The 16,751-nt window shown below is 41.2% G+C and overlaps 1 pseudogene; it reads left to right on the plus strand.

The window, feature by feature from the left end:
- Positions 1-16,011: 16,011 nt before the first annotated feature.
- On the plus strand, positions 16,012-16,141 carry LOC128777171 (U4 spliceosomal RNA; annotated as a pseudogene).
- The last annotated feature ends 610 nt before the right edge of the window (positions 16,142-16,751 follow it).

Below are 16,751 nucleotides of genomic sequence, written 5' to 3' on the forward strand. Positions count from 1 at the left end.
TGTGAAACCGAAGATTGTCAAAGGCAGTAGTTTGAATGAGTTAATCATGGGTACCCAAACATACATAGAAGGCCTATTGTCTTGGAGGAGCACAAAATGAAAAACATTTTCTAATGCCTTTCATTATCGTGAAAATTTTTCCCAAAGTCCAACAAGAAAGGCTGCTATTGGTAGGCTCAGAGTGTATTAGAAACTCAAGACAAACTGCGTCTAGCATCTGTGTTTAAAAATGCCTGGTGGGGTGTGCCTGGGTGGCCCAGTTGGTTAAGCGTCTGACTTGATTTTGGCTCAGGTTATGATCTCACTGTTGGTGAGATCGAGCCCTACATCGGGCTCTACACTGGGTGTGGAGCCTGCTTAGATTCTCTCTCTCCCTCTCCCTCAGCCCCTCCTGTACTTGCTGTCTCTATCCAAAAAAAAAAAAAAAAAAATGCATAAAGGGGGTACCTCGCTGACTGAGTCAATAGAGCAGGCAATTCTTGATTTGGGGTTCAAGCCCTACATTGGGGGTAGAGTTTACTTCTTTTAAAAAAATTGTTTTTAGGGGCGCCTGGGTGGCTCAGTCAGTTGGGCGTCCGACTTCGGCTCAGGTCATGATCTCAGGGCCTGTGAGTTCGAGTCCTGCGTCAGGCTCTGTGCTGACAGCTCAGAGCCTGGAGCCTGTTTCAGATTCTGTGTCTCCCTTTCTCTCTGACCTTCCCCCGTTCATGCTCTGTCTCTCTCTGTCTCAAAAATGAATAAATGTTAAAAAAAAAATTTTTTTTAATTGTTTTTAAATAAAAATGCATAGAGCACACTCTTGGGCCCTCTAAAAGGAATAACTGAAAAACTGCGAAGATTCCTCCTCAGATTGTCTTCAATTCTTAATTAGTTACAAAAAGAGAATAGTCTTACATAAGCCAAATAACACTAATACATTTACTTAACAAATTTATCTTTACCATGCACAATACTAAGTACAGTATCAGAATCTGGCAAAATTTTACAAATTTCCTCCAAAGGAGCCAACTTTTAAAGAAACACCAAAGAAACTTACTCTGTTAATCCTGACATATTAACATAACTGCGTGGGATTTTTTTGAAAAATACTACTTCAGAAATAAGCATTTGGAATACATCTCAGGAGCACCTGGGTGGCTCAGTCAGTTAAGTGTCCAACTTCAGCTCCAGTAATGATCTCGTTCGTGGTCTGGGGGTTCGAGCCCCACACTGGGCTCTGTGCTGACAGCTCAGAGCCTGGAGCCTGCTTCAGATTCTGCCTCCCTCTCTGTCTGCCCCTCCCATGCTCCCGCTCTTTCTCTCTCAAAAATAAACATTTAAAAAAATTGAAATGCATCTCAAATTTTACCAGCTGTCTGTTCTCAGCAAGCCTAGCAGTTTAAGAGACATTTCAAAATCTTTCTCTGCTGAGTCGATGCTGTTAGAAAGGTTCCTTAGGAAACTCCAGTGTCCTTACACTTGAGTTCTTGAGCACAAAGAATTAATGAAACAATTGTTTATCACACCAGCAGAGGCCAGAAGAGAGCTGTTTTTGGAGAATAATCACTGGAAAGTAGGGTATGAACAGGAAGGACTATGATAAAAGAAAATTTCTAGGATGAATAGGATATGAATTGGGAAACTTTAGTACATAAATGAAGGCTCATTGGGCAAAAATGAACTTTCAACGTAGCTATTGTTGGCATAAAACCAATTGGCAGAGGCAGTATATCATGGTCTTAAAAACATTACAAATATGTATTTGCCATATGCTAGGCATTTGGGGATATGAGGAGATATGTGAGATCTTGTTATTACCCAGTAGGACACCAGACATAAATGTGGAAAGATGCCTGAGAGATTGAAGAACCTTAGACTGAGTGCCAAAAAAGAAAAAAGAAAAAAAAAAAAGGATCATTAGAACTCAGACTGCCTAAGGATAAATTAACCTAGAGAAGCAGCAAGGAAAAGATAATGCAATATAAGTTGGGAAATTCACCTGAATGTGTAAATACTAATATACTGAGTCAAAAGGGGCCTTGGAGAGAATTGGATTGTATCCCCTCCCTTTATAATGGGGAAATAGAAGCCCAAAGAGAATTAGTGACTTGCCAAGATCTCAGTGGGCTTGAAGTAGAATGTAGTTTGGGACTTCAGTATGGTGCTTTCCCCTTCCTAAGTGCTAGAGGCATACTTTCTAGATAAGTGTTATAGCTAGGGTGTAGAGCTATGCAGTATTACTAAAAGAGGCAGTACACTTTTTTTTTTTTTTTTTTTTTAAGATTTTATCCTTATGCAATCTCCACACCCAACGTCTGGGCTCGAACCCACAACCCAAGATCAAGAGTTGCACACTCTACCAACTGAGCCAGTCAGCCACCCTGGCAGTACACTATGTCTTAAAAGCAAGACTAAAGAGTTTAGACTTGAGTCTGCAGTCCTATGGTTTTCAAACCATTAGTAACATCCCTTTATTAAATCTCATATGTGGGGCTGGGTGGCTCAGTTGGATGACTGTCTGACTCTTGATTTCTGCTCAGGTCATGATTCCAGGGTCGTAGGATCAAGCCCCATATTGCACTCCAACGCTGAGTGTGGACCCTGCTTAAGATTCTCTCTCCCACTGTCCCTCCCCAACCCTCAAATTAAAAAAAAAAATTTCTTTTGAACTAAATCTTACACAGATCCCTGATAAGCAATGATATTTTAAAGGCATAAGTTTATTTCAAGCATTCAAATTTAATAAACCTTTACTTATAAATTCAATCAGCAAGACTAGATAAATACAAAATTGTGAAATGAATTATGGATGACAGGGGACATCAGCCTCCATATCCATGATATTCCAGTCAAATGTTGGCCATATGCCAGACCAATTAAACCAAAGTATCCGGGAGTAAGGTCTAGGCATCAGGATTTTTTTTAAAGCTCCTTAGGTGCAGCCAGATTTGAGAACTACTGCCTTTAAGTCACTGTTAGAGGCTAGTTCAATGTTATTCAAACTTTAGTATACATCAAAATCACCCGGAAGGCTATTAAGCCACAACTATCTGGGCCCCCCACCTCAAAAAAAATTTACATCTTTTACATGTTCTTAGGTGATGCTAATGCTGCTGGTCCAAGGATCACAAGCACCTAATCATAAAAGTCACCCAGATGCTCGATAAATAGAGATTCTCAGGCTCCTCCTGTGGGGATTTTGATTCAGGTGTAGCCTGAGCATTTATAGGTTTAAAAAGTTCCAGACCATTAGGATGAGGCAAATCTAAGAAATTTTGCTCAGAACAACAGAGAAAACTAAGTAGCAAAATTTTAAATTTCTAGCATCCCCCGACTAAAAATACTTTGGGCTGGATAGTAATGCATTAATTTAGGTAGAATTATTAGGTTAGCAATAGATGTGAAATGAAATTTGGGGAGGGGGGTAGGCGGGGGTATTGAGGCATCAAGTGTGCAAGAAAAAAATTTAGTAATCTGTTAAAATATTCCAAGCACAAAGAGCACTTAGGTCAAGATGATGGCAGTAGGAATGGGGAAAAAATTTTAAGCAACCCCTTCATGGTTGTTGCATACCAAAACTGTGGTAGTTCTGAGAATCCAAAGATGAATATGACACCCTATCACCAACTCAGTGGTTACAAGGGACATTATGAAGTAAGAATCAGACGAGGTCTCCCACTGGAAATGAGGAGAGACCCTTGTTCCACACAGTATTTATAATTGTACAACTTTAAAAAACAGGGGGCGCCTGGGTGGCTTGGTCGGTTAAGCGTCCGACTTCGGCTCAGGTCATGATCTCACGGTCCGTGAGTTCGAGCCCCGCGTCGGGCTCTGTGCTGACAGCTCAGAGCTTGGAGCCTGCTTCCGATTCTGTGTCTCCCTCTCTCTCTGACCCTCCCCCATTCATGCTCTGTCTCTCTCTGTCTTAAAAATAAATAAATAAACGTTAAAAAAAAAAATTAAAAAAAAAAACAACAGGAATGAATTCATTCATAATTCTAAAGTGAGTTTTCTTTTTTTTACACATTGAAGAATTCAGCAACAATGGCATAGTAGATATTTACCCAAAAGTAATTTATTAAATCATAGACAGGAGTATTTTATAGGGCTGCAATAGTTGGCTTGGAATGTCCTTTCTAATGCATTTCCCCACTATGTGTTACTGTCCACTGAAGCTCAGGAGCCCACATTATCATCCAGTTGGAGATTTGTCTAAGAGATCTGCCTTTTGTTTTCTTTTCTTTTATCCTTTATTCACTTAGTCGCTCAGATAATCATCATTTGTGCTTACTGACTCTGGGCCCTTTCAGTGTCCATTAAGATTTCCACCAAAGACTGGCAGAACAAATAAAAGATGAAATTCAGACCAACCATAGACCATCAGTCTATCTTGGTAAGATATTTAGGAGAAAAAGCACACTCAAAATATGAAGGATAATATGGATTTCCAGTGATCCAGGCAATGGCCTACCAACTTAAGTCAATAGTTCTTGGGAAAATAAAGATAGAGGCAAGCTAGAAAAAGCTCCTAAAATTAAAGTTATTCAGGTTTCCAGGTAGGATCCATGCAATAAAAATCATTATTTAAATGCAGTTGAGATCTGTTGGAGCAACACCAGACAGGGATTCTTTTTCTCTTCTTTTCTTTTTTTTTTAAGAGAGAGCACAAGCTGGGAAGAGGGGCAGAGGGAGAGACTGAGAGAGAGAAAGAGAAAGAGAGAGAGAGAGAGAGAGAGAGAGAGAGAGAGAGAGAGAGAGAGAATGTTAAGCAGACTCCATGCCAAACATGGAGCCCAACTCAGGGCTCAACCTCACAACCATGAGAACACGACCTGAGCCAAAATCAAGAGTCAGGTGCTTAACCAACTGAGCTACCCAGGTGCCCCCAAATAGAGATTCTAAGGCTAGAGGGAGGGGAGAAGGCTTGATGAGGCAAGCTGAATTCTGCTGACAGTATTTTCATGGGGCAGGAGGCTGAGCGGTCAAGGCTTCACCTACCGGTGTTGCTACTGGGAATCCGAGAACCCAGCTGAACTGCTAGTCGTCTCACAAGGCTGCAGTGACAACACCAGAAACTTGGGCCTCGTTACAACTTTGCCCTTAAGATGTTTGTCAAATGTTGAAGTAAAACCTCTTCCGGGGAAAATGGTTAAAATGGTGTATTTTATTTATATTTTACCACAGTGAAAAAATTTAAGAGACAGTTTTCAACAGATTCACTGTGCTAAGGAAACCAACAATAAAGTTCAAGACGTACCATGAGAAGATGCCCAGTTAATGCCCCAGACTCTTCGTTGAAAGACCAGGATGGCTGTGATGTCAGAAGGGGCTTAACAAGGGCAGGCTTTGCCTCGCCAGCCCACTTGCCCCCCACCCAGTCCTTGGTTGGGTGGTCAGTCCCCACCCTGCCTATCAGAGGAAAGTGTGACTCCTCTCTGAAGGAATATAACCTCGTATCTGGAGCCTCACAGTGTTCAACATTCAATTTAAAAAATTCTAGAGAAGCCAAAAGACAGTTTCAGTTATATATTCCATACATATGGAGGAGGGAGGAAAACAGACTCACAAGTGATCCAGATACTAGAGTTAATACACAAACACTTAAAGATCACTGATTACTATGCTTAAGAAAAGAAAATTTGAGAAAATTGATTTTTAGAGACTTTCACCAGAAAATTATAATATTTTAAAAATCCAAAGGAAATTCTAGAACTGAAACTTAGAATATCTGAAATTGATAACTCAATTGACGGCTTTAGATACAGCAGAAGACAAAATCAGTAAACTGGAATAGGGGTTAATAGAAAATATCCAAACTGAAGCAAAGAGATTAAAAAACAAGGAAGATAAAGCAAGGAGACTGAGAGACATGGGACACATTGAAGAATTCGAACGTACGTGTAATTGGACTCTCAGAGAATGGGCAGAAGCCATGGTACGACTCTGTTGAGCCTTTTTCAAAACAAACAAAAGACATCAACCCAAATTCAAGAGGCTCTTCAAACCCCAAGCAGCAGACACACAAATCAAACCACATCTGGCCACATAATGGTGAGATGCTAGAAGTCATGAGAAAAATCTTAAAAGCACACAGAAAAGGGAAAAATTCATTAACTTCAAATAACAATAAGATGGCTGATTTCTTAAACTGGGAGCCAGGTGACAGTGGGATGACAACTTTAAATTGCTGAAAAAAATAATTGATAACCTAGAATTCTGTGCTCAAAGTCTCTTTCAAAAGTGAAAGAAAAATATATTTTCAAAGAAAAGCTGAGAAAATTCATCACCAGCAGACTTGCAGTAAAATACTATCTTAAGTCCTTGAGGTCAAAGGAAACTAACTGCAAGCAAAAACATGGAAGTATAGGGAGGAATGAAGAACACTGGAAATAGTAAATATGGATGTAATATACTGATTGTCATATATTTTATCAAGTGGATTTGATAGGAAGTTAGCATCAAGCTCAAGAAAATCACAGATACGGGCACCTGGCTGGCTTGGTCGGAAGTGTGCACAACTTTTGATCTTGAGGTTGTGAGTTCAAGCCCCATGTGAGGTGGAGAGATTACTTAAATAAAACTTTTTTTAAAAAAGAAATCAAAGGTAAAACAACAACAACAACAACAACAACAACAACAAAATGTCCTGCTGAGCATGCATTTGGTGGAGAGTTTCAAAGTATCACAGGGTAAAAAGTGAATGCTAGAAATGATCTAATCCAACCTTTCATCATAAATACATTTGGGGTATATGATTGTCTTTCTTTTCTACAGATGAAGAGGTAAACTTGAAATTTGGAGTGATAAATGACAGCTGCAATGTTATGCCAACTTGATTTAGCATAAAAGTTATTTCTGTATTTTGATTGCTCAGCATCAAGATCATCTGGATCCACATAGGTAAGTTGTTGTCAATGGAAAACATTTTTAGCCTCCGTCTTGTATCATAGGACACTATTCTATTAAGACTAATACAGAGTCTTGAAGAAGAGTGATAAAGCAATTTCAAGACAAAGGTGAATCATTTACAATACCTAACAAGGGCTTATATTTCTTTTCATAAATATAACAAGCCACATAAGTAGCCAAAACTGTGTGCATTAATACTCACTTGTCTGGGCGCCTGGGTGGCTCAGTTCATGATCTCATGCTGACAGCATGGAGCTTGTTTGGGGTTCTCTCTCTCTGCGCCTCCCCTGTGCTTGCTCTCTCACTCTCTTTCTCTCTCAAAATTAAACATTTATAAAAAATACTCACTTGTCTGATGGATTATATTGATGACAGCAAATGCACCTGAGTCTCGCTTGCTATGTTTCTTTCTTTTTTTTAAAAAAATATTTATTTTTGGGAGATCGCAAGCAGGTGAGGGGCAGAGACATGGGGACTTAGGATCAGAAGCATGCTCTGCGCTGACAGGCTGACAGGATCGAGCCCAATGTGGGGTTCAAACTCACAGTGAGATCATGACCTGAGTTAAAGTTGGACGCTCAACCGACTGAACCACTCAGGTGTCCCAACTATGTTACAATATATATAGTATAGCTGTGATGTGTAGTGTGTTAGCTGCACAGTTTTCTGTGAGCAGACATAACCAGGCCAAATTTTTTTAAAGGCTTGTGTAAACTTTCTAATTGATGCCACATTTGTTTTTAAAGAACATCTAATATATGCCCAGAGATAGTGGGGAAAGTTGTATTCTGAGTTGCCACAAAATTTGAGTTAATCTAGCAGTACAAGTTAACTCCATGTTCTTCACTTTATTACACTTTTATGTATAACATGGCATATTTTTTTAAATTATAGGCTTTTAATAATTTAATTTTTTTTTTTTTTTTAGCGTTTATTTATTTTTGAGACAGAGAGAGAGACAAAGCATGAACGGGGGAGGGTCAGGGAGAGGGAGACACAGAATCTGAAACAGGCTCCAGGCTCTGAGCTGTCAGCACAGAGCCCGACGCGGGGCTCGAACTCACAGACCACGAGATCATGACCTGGGCCGAAGTCAGCCGCTTAATCGACTGAGCCACCCAGGCGCCCCGAGGCTTTTAATAATTTTAAAGGTGTTTTTAAAAATAAAATCAGAATTAAACACTTAGGAGCCTGAAATACCTGTGTTCTTTTTGAAAACCATTTCCACTTTAATAACACCTTTTAAAATATTAATTAATGAGGAACGCCTGGCTATCTCAGTCGGTAGAGCATGCAACTCTTGACCTTGGGGTTGTGTGTGGAAGCCCCACACTGAGCATGGAGCCTACTTTTTAAAAATAATTAATTAATTAATTAATTATTAATTACTTAGGGGTATCTGGCTGGCTGGGTCACTGGAGTGTGCAACTCTTGATCTCAGAGTTGTAAGTTTGAGCCCCACATTGGATGTAGAGATTACTTAAAAATAAAATCTCTTTAAAAAATTAGTTAATTTAATAAAATGTTAATTAATTTAATCAACTAAAATAAGAATATCTGAAAGCAGAAATTCACACTGAAGAACTTATTACCAAGATGGTAAGGAAAATCACAATGCCTCCCCACTTTTTCTCAGAAGTCTAGACTTCATTTCACATTTGCTTGTACTCTGAAGAGACATTCATTCATTCATTCATTCATTCATTTTCTCATCCGTTTGACAAATATTTACGAAGTGTCCATGTCCTTGTCACTGTTGTAGGTGCTGGTGATTCAGCAGAGAGCAAGAGAGGACAAGTCCCTGCTCTCCGAGTTATATTCTATAAGGCGGCAGGGACTATTTTGATAGGAGCCTTCAGAGAAGCCCTCACAGTAAGGCGATCAGAATTAAGTAAGGAAATGAACCACAGGAATATCTGGGGGAAGAGTTTTCCAAATGGAACAGCAACAGAAGGGCTTTAAGGTAGGAGCCTGTAGTGTGCTGAGTCCTCACTACCTGGAGCAAAGCACATGGGGGTATCTGGTGGGAAATGTGGTCACAAAGGAAGGCAAGGACAAGATGCTACAGTGCTTTGTGCCCAGAAAGGACTGGATTTTCGTCTAAGTGAGATGACAAACCACTAGGGGAGGGGATGTGCTTTGCCCTGGCCTGTTTAAAAGGATTATTCAAGCTGATGTGAGAAGAGGATGAGATCATAGGAGGCAAAAGTAGGAGTGGGGAGTCTTAGATTTTTGCACCGGGTGGTGAGAGGTGGTGGTTTATGAGGCCTCGCAATGGAGTTGACCTAGGTGTCACCTGGTAACTTAAAAGGATGGAAGGGAAATGAGTCAAGGATAGCTCCAAAGTTTCTAATTTGTGCATCTGGGTGAAAAAGGAGAAGAAGCAGATATGGGATGGCGTGACAGGAAATTTGTCTTGCACAGGTTAACACTGAGATGCCCATCAGGCTTCCAAATAGAAGCATTAGGTAGCCAACCGAACATATGGCTCTGAACTTCAGACAAGAGTCTAAGGCAGGAGATAACAGTTTGGGGGGCTTCTACCTCCAGGAGCTATTTAAAGCAATTGGCTTGCATGGAGTCACCAAGGTTTGGCTGTAGACAGAAGAGAAGAGTCTGGGAAGCTTATGTTAGATTGGGAGTGTACCCTCAGAAGAGTCTGGGTGGGGAACATTACCTGCAGAGGATTACCAGAGGCTTCTTCTAGTAACAGAGGTACTAGATTACAGGGCATGATGACAGGATGATCCCTTAGGGCAGGTGGATAATTGGTTATAATTATAGCCTCCTTGTCCCTACTTCTCAGGAAGTTTGTATTAGCTGGGGGGTAAGGAGGAGTGGGGGTGTGGGGGAGGAGGTGTTGGTAGTGGAGGGTGGTCTACCTGGGGCAGACTGAGATTCCCAACCATGAAGCATAAAAGCCTCACCAATAAAGGCTCAGAGTCCCTCCCCTAAAGACTAATGTCTGGTCTTTCTAGATCCCCATAGGCTGCACCAGAATGTAATGGACAGCAGGGGACCTGTACCTCAGCTACTGCTTCTGTGCCTGTGAGTTCCCACTGGAAACACTTGCAAAAGGCCTATTTGCATGCGATCGGGTCAGTCACCCTTGCTTGAGTGGCATGTGGTAAGTTGCAGTCAAGTACTGCTGATCTGGTAACCCTCTTTCTCCATTACATCAATGTGCATGTCTATCTTTATCCTGATCTAGTATGTGCTGACATTACTGTTTGACATTGCAGTTTGATGGCATTTTCTTTCCTTCCAATTTCCCAAACCTCATCGTGGGCCCCAAGTCCTGTCAGCTCACATGAGAGGGTTTGTTGACAAACAAAGGATCCCCCCTCCACCCCCCAGGGATCCTCAGACAAACCTGATGAAAAACAAAACAAAACAAAACCAATAATACGGCCAAGTAGCGGGGTCAGGATGGGAGACACTTCAGGCAAGCCCGGTGACTTTTTTTTTACACCCACACACAATAGCAGAAGAGGGATAAAGTCTTCCGGAATTGGATTAGACTTTGTTGGCAAAACTTGGAGTCATGCTTCCTGTTTTCTAATGCTTGCTCTTGAAACAGTTGCTTGAACAGCATTCAATTCTCTTTCTAAACAGGGCCTTTCTGCACTCCACGTGTCCCTGTAAGCAAGCACCCTCCCCTCCAGTCTCCAACACACCCTCTCTACAGAACCGCAGCTGCTCTGAGTGTGGGTCCAACCAATGACAATGGCACTGTGTTGAGGCCATCGGTGGTGCATCGCACTTCTGCACAAAGCCGCAGTAAGAGGAGGCAAGGGTTTACTCTTTCTGATCCCATTTTAAAACAACTTTGTGTGTGGATTCATTAAACTCACAAATGGTACAGCAGGAAAAATACTCAAAGCCCAACACAGTGCCTTAAACAGAGAAGGCTTTCATATATGTTTCTTGAATGAATAAGTGATGAAGGAGTCTGAGAACCAGAAAAACTGGTGCTTGTCCAGGCTCTGCCAACACTTGGCTGTGTTACCTCCGTGGTCTCTTTTTCTCTTTGGGCTTTAGGTTCCTCATCTCTAAAGTGAGGATTGGACAATATGACCTTTGAAGTGCCACCTAGCTCCATCAGCTTCTCACAATTAGATAATTAGCACCTTTCAGGAGGCCAGACTGGAAGGGGTTAAAAGTATGGCCTTCAGGGGTGCCTGGGTGGCTCAGTGGGTTAAGCATCCGACTTCGGCTCAGGTTATGATCCTTGCAGTCCGCGTGTTTGAGCCCCAGGTCGGGCTCTGTGCTGACAGCTCAGAGCCTGGAACCTGCTTTGGACTGTGTCTCCCTCTCTCTCTGCGCCTCCCCCACTGGCTCGCGCGTGCACACTCTCTCTCTCAAAAATAAATAAACATTAAAAAAATTAAAAAAAAAAAAACAAAGAAAAAAGCATGGCCTTCAGGGCCAGGCAAACCGGGACAGGATCCCTAGCTCCACCATTTAGAGTGTGACATGGCCAATGCACTCAAATTCTCCAAACTTTCTGCACTCCCGAGTAACAAAGTTATTATGAGCATCCAATGAGATGCTGCAGGAGTTTACTCTAGGGCCTGGTACACAGTGACTATTTGATCATTGAGAACTGTTACCATTATTGTCCGTGTCGAAGACACAGTGGTGATGAATCAGAAAGAAAGCTTCTTGGGGCGCCTGGGTGGCTTAGTCGGTTAAGCATCCCACTCTTGGTTTCCACTCAGATCGTGATCTCACGGTTTGTGAGTTCAAGCCCCACATTGTGCTTCACACTGACAGTGTGGAGCCTGCTCAGGATTCTCTCTCTCTCTCTGCCCCTCCCACTCTCACTCTGTCTTTCTCTCAAAATAAATAAATAAAAACTTAAAAAATATTTAAAAATAATAATGAAAGAAAACTTCTTGCACAAGTCCGAATTTGAGTTGGGCCTTGAAGAGTAGTTAAGATGTAGACAGACTGGGGGAGCAAGGTAGGAGAGGGAGGTGCACGAAGGAAAAGGGGTCATATGAGCAGAGGCCCAGAAGCAGTAAAGCAGGAGGGGTGTTTCAGGCTGTGGCGGGGGCTGCACCAGGCAGGAGCATCCAGTAGGGACGTCACAGCCCATGGGCACTCGTTAAGTCAGGACCTCTATGTCAAATCCCACAAATGACACAAAAGCTCTAAGCCCCTGAAGCCTCCCTACTTTCTGAATGCTCAAACTCTGGAGGAGGGATACAAAGCAAGTATCACTTGGCCATTGAGTCATTTCAAACACTGCCATTTTTTAAAAGTGAGTTTATTTCATGGATATTAATTGGCCATTACTTATTTGCTCACAGTGAAGTCAGCAGAGACTACAGGTAGATGTGGAGCAGGCTTCCCACACCCGGATGAAAACTGAAAGACCAAATCAGTACTTCCAGAACACTCACAAAGGCATTTTCCAAAACGTGTGCAACCTGGTTTCAGATCTCAGGACTTGAAAGAGAAGTCAGTTTGACCCTCTATCAGATGCAGCACACAGAAGGCCGATAGCTCAGCTGGTGGGTATGCATTTCAGGTACAAGGTATCTGCTCAGCGGTGCTACCTATCCTCCCAACTCGCCTTCCTGGACACCCCATTTGTTCCAGACAAGAGAGGGAAGCCAGGTAAACCTGACACAGCTGCTGAATTATCCAGAGATGTTCCCCGGCATACCCCTTCTTCACTCTCCACATAGCAAACACGTGAAAGCCTCCTTAAACAGGAGAACAGGGCAGTGGGGAGTCATGGTGAGACTTTCCCCCCAAAATACTAAAACAAAAGGCTAAAACATGACCACTTAGCAATATCCTAACATCAAGGGGGAACAATGTGGAAATATGAGAAATATGATTGTTCACGAATTCAGCTGTGTAAACTAAGATGTATATCGTGGTTCTATTTGTCCTCTAACAATGTAAACATTGCATATTTTTTATTCATTAGAAACTGAAATGAAAAACCATAGCCTTCAGGGTGCTTGGGTGGTTCGGTTGGGTGTCTGACTTTTGGTTTTGGCTCAGGTCATGGTCTCACAGCTTATCGGTTCAAGCCCCGTCAGGCTCCTCATTGACAGTGCAGAGCCTGCTTGGGATTCTCTCTCTCTGCCCCTCCCCCGCTCATGAGCATGCTTTCTCTCTCAAAATAAATTTAAAAAGTTAAAAAAAAAACTATAGCCTTCATCTCTCAAAGAGATAAACCACTACTGTGTGGGTTTTGTCTCCCTCTTCTGTTTAATCATCCAATTCCTTTGACTTTGTCTCAGCTGAGTAGAGCCTGATGTAACTTCAGGGGCTCCAGAATCACCCATTTGCCTGTGACCTAACCTGAAATCCTCCTCATCACAGAATTATTTCTTTATGTTAACGCATTCTACAGAACTTCAGGACTCTCCTATTAAAATGTGAGCGTGCCTACCTACCACACCCAACACTTTAATGGTCATTCTCACTTGGGCACAGGTTCATTTCTCAGGTAATCAGTTGTGGTGTTGTTAAGAACAGGGTCTTGGGGAAGGGTTTCCTGAAAAGTGAAATGTTGAAGAAAGGAGAGAATAGTCCAAGGCACCAAGTACTTCCCATGGAGCAGATAGACCATGTGTTGACCAGGAAAGGCAACAGAGTGGAGTTTAGAGCACCCGAGAGTTTGTTCCTTTGCGTTCCTAAGTACCTGTACTAAGTACCTGTAGTGAGCAGAGCAATGATGGTGGCAGGCTTGCTCTGCAGAAGCTGGTTTTTAAGCTACACTGCATGACAGGGCCCCTTCAGTGGCCTTGGGCAGCAGGAAGCCCAGGACACCTGGGATGCTAGGAAGAAGTCAATAAAGAAATGGTTCCTAAGAGGAGGCAGGAGGGTACCACGGCAGTTCCTGTGCGTTCCTGGTTTGGGTATCTCATCAAGATAGAATTTGTGCTTGTCTATGGGGAGCTTTGATAGATATGCCCCATCTGTCAGTGTTGCTGCATCAACCCTGGCAGGTTTGCTGCTAAAAAGCAACATCTCAGTAGCTCAGCCTTACTGGGAGTTTGTATGGTGTGACCCATAGCCCCAAGAGGGTCCCTTTGACATCATTTAGTTAGTATTGTTACTTTCATAATAATATTAAGACTCATTTGCCTTTTCCTCTGTATTAACATTTTCACTGACAGAGCAAACAACTGTAGGTAAAACTGATGCTTAAGGCAACCATGGCAGTAGTCATTGTATTCTTCACTGCTAGGCACCGACAAGGAAAAACAGCCACTGCCACTTAAGAATGTCCTTGCTGGGAGTACCAGGCTGGCTAAGTCGGTGGAGCATGAGACTCTTGATCTCAGGGTTGTAGGTTTGAGCCCCATTTGGGTGTAGAGATTACTTAAAAATAATTTTTTTGATTTGTTTAATGTTTATTTATTCTTGAGAGATACAGAGAGACAGAGCATGATCAGGGGAGGGGCAGAGAGAGAGGGAGACACAGAATCTGACGCAGGCTCCAGGCTCTGAGCTGTCAGCACAGAGCCTGACATGGGGTTCGAACCCACAAACCTCGAGATCATGAACTGAGCCAAAGTCAGACATCTAACCAACTGAGCCACCCAGGCGCCCCAAGATTACTTAAAAAAAAAAAATCTTTAACAGAGCGCCTGGGTGCCTCAGTGAGTTAAGCATCTGACTTCAACTCAGGTCATGATCTCACAGCCTGTGGGTTCGAGCCCCACATTGGGCTTTGTGCTGACAGCTCAGAGCCTGGAGCCTGATTCAGATTCTGTCTCTCTCTCTCTCTCTCTCTCTCTCTGCCCCTCTCCCATTCACACCCTGTCTCTCTCTCTCTCTTGCAAAAGTAAATAAACACTAAAAAAATTATTAAAGAAATAAACAAAATCATAAAGAAAAAAGAATGTTCTTGCTGAAGCAGTAAAAAATAGTGTTAATTGTATTAAATTTCAACATCTTTAATATTCTGCATTGGGATGGTTGTCTTAAGGAAAAGTACTTGCTCAGTTGAGTTGCAAAGCTGAAGTATCGATTCTGCATGGAAATGTCATTTCAGAAAAAAGGACTAGTAGAAATGATTATTAAGACTGGATTAATTAGCAGATATTCTCTCTTAAATGAAGTAAGTAAGCCTGTCACTTCGGAAAACAACTCTCTGTATTTGTTGCCAATAGTAATATACAAGCTTTCAAGTCAAAATTAGAATTTTGGAAAACTTGTATCTGCTACTAAAAGACTTTTTTGATGAGATTGTTGATGGTACTAATGAATGTGATTTTTTACTATATACTGAAATGTGTCAACAACTAGGAGCTCCACATACCCCAGCAGAATCCATATTTTGATTGAACAAATTACTATTTGTTACAAATCAGGTATGGGGAAAAGATTCAAATTGCAAGATAGACCTATGAATTTTAATGCAAATTTTCATTGATATGGTTTCAGATGCTACATTGCAACTGACCTTTAAGAAAGTACCTCTTGTTGAATAGGGTTGATAGAGCATCAAAGACTAATACCCATTATCTGAAACTCTATATTATCTGAAAAATCTACAAAAGACTCTGATACCTGATTTTCTTCCTACCCCTCAACCAAAACAACATATCACAAACAAATTAAATGCAGAAACAAACGTGAAAATCCAACTGTCTTCTGTTGGATTGACATTAAAGAGATTTAAAACATCTCTTTTAAGTTTATTGTTTGAGATAATATATAATTATTTTTCATAAATATTTTATACTTTATATTAAAATATAACAGGATTATTTTTGTTATTTTTAGAGAGACTAATAAATAAATATTTAAAATATCTCACCTTGGGGTGCCTGGCTGGCTCAGTCAGTAGAACATGCCACACTTATCTCAGGGTGGTGAGTTTGATCCCCACATTAAATCTACAGATTTAATCTATCTACAGATAGATTACTTAAGAAAAATAAAATAAAATTTTTGGGGTGCCTATCTGGCTCAGTCATTAGAGCATGCAACTCTTGATCCAGAGTTGTGTGTTTGAGCTCCACCTTGGAGGTAGAGATTACTTAAAAACAAAATCTTAAAAAAAAAAGAAAGCAAAAAATAAATAAAATAAAATATCTCACCCTTAATTTCTAACATGGTGAATAACAATCCATATAATCGACATTAAGCTTTGCGCAGTGGCAGTATCGTAGCCAATGAGGTTTATCCGAGGCGCGATTATTGCTAATTGAAAACATATAATCGACATTAAGCAAAGCTTTTTAGGGTCCTCAATTTTTCAAAAGAATTTTTTATTACTTTAAGTACTTACATTTAAATATTTAAATATTTTATTTAAATGTAAATATTTAATTTAAATTATATTATTTATTTTTGAGAGAAAGAGAGACCGTGCAAGCAGAGGAGGGGCCGAGAGAGAGGGACACACAGAATTCCAAGGAGGCTCCAGGCTCTGTGCTGTCAGCAGAGAGCCCGACACAGGGCTCAAACTCCCAAATGGCAAGATCATGACCTGAGCCCAAGTCGGACACTTAACAAACTGAGCCACCCGGGAGCCCCTCAATAGTTTTTAAGTCAAAAGGGGTCCTGACACCAAAACATTTGACAATGGCCAGTATGGTACAGAAACAATGCCCTTATCAACCCAGACCCCATTGCTGATACTAGCTGTGTGACCAGAGGCAACTGGTTGGTCCTCAGTCTTTTTTTTCTTTTTTAAATTATCATTTTTTAATTTTTTATTTTTATATCCAAATTAGCATATAGTGCAACAATGATTTCAGGAGTAAATTCCTTAATATCCCTTACCCATTTAGCCCACCCCCCTCCCACAACTCCTCTAGTAACCCTCTGTTTGTTCTCTATATTTAAGAGCCTCTTATGTTTTTATATTATTTTTGCTTCCC

The sequence above is a fragment of the Panthera pardus genome, unplaced genomic scaffold, assembly GCF_024362965.1.
Source record: "Panthera pardus isolate Hobbes unplaced genomic scaffold, ASM2436296v1 HiC_scaffold_15, whole genome shotgun sequence".
Lineage (NCBI taxonomy): Eukaryota > Metazoa > Chordata > Mammalia > Carnivora > Felidae > Panthera > Panthera pardus.